We start from the raw sequence: 294 nt of genomic DNA, 5'->3' as shown, positions 1-294 counted from the left end.
ATTTCAAAATGGCAAACACCCATCAAGGACATTTTGTTAAATTGGTAGAGGAATTCACAGGGCCAGGCAATAATATTTAAAACTTAAGATGATTATCTACTTGTAAAGAAAGTTCTTGAGAGGAGATTTTCGGTTTGTCTGTCTGTTTTTGGCCTTAACTAGGGAAATGTACAATGTGGCTGTCAAATGCATGGAGCCTTTTCCCCTTTGTCCTTTCTTTTTTTTTTTTAAATTTTATTATATTTTTAAACTTTACATAATTGTATTAGTTTTGCCAAATATCAAAATGAATCC

At 31.3% G+C, this 294-nt stretch overlaps 2 protein-coding genes across 2 annotated transcripts in view; one reads left to right on the top strand and one right to left on the bottom strand.

Moving 5' to 3' along the window:
- The window catches only part of CACNA2D3 (calcium channel, voltage-dependent, alpha 2/delta subunit 3), a 904,008-nt gene that overhangs the window by 773,364 nt on the left and 130,350 nt on the right, over positions 1–294 (top strand). The gene's annotated exons all lie outside the window — the stretch shown is intronic.
- The window catches only part of LRTM1 (leucine-rich repeats and transmembrane domains 1), a 9,473-nt gene that overhangs the window by 7,955 nt on the left and 1,224 nt on the right, over positions 1–294 (bottom strand). The window lies entirely within an intron of this gene.

This window comes from Bison bison, unplaced genomic scaffold, assembly GCF_000754665.1.
Source record: "Bison bison bison isolate TAMUID 2011002044 unplaced genomic scaffold, Bison_UMD1.0 scf7180017864304, whole genome shotgun sequence".
In the NCBI taxonomy this organism is placed as follows: domain Eukaryota; kingdom Metazoa; phylum Chordata; class Mammalia; order Artiodactyla; family Bovidae; genus Bison; species Bison bison.
This window is presented reverse-complemented; position numbering and strand designations above follow the sequence as displayed.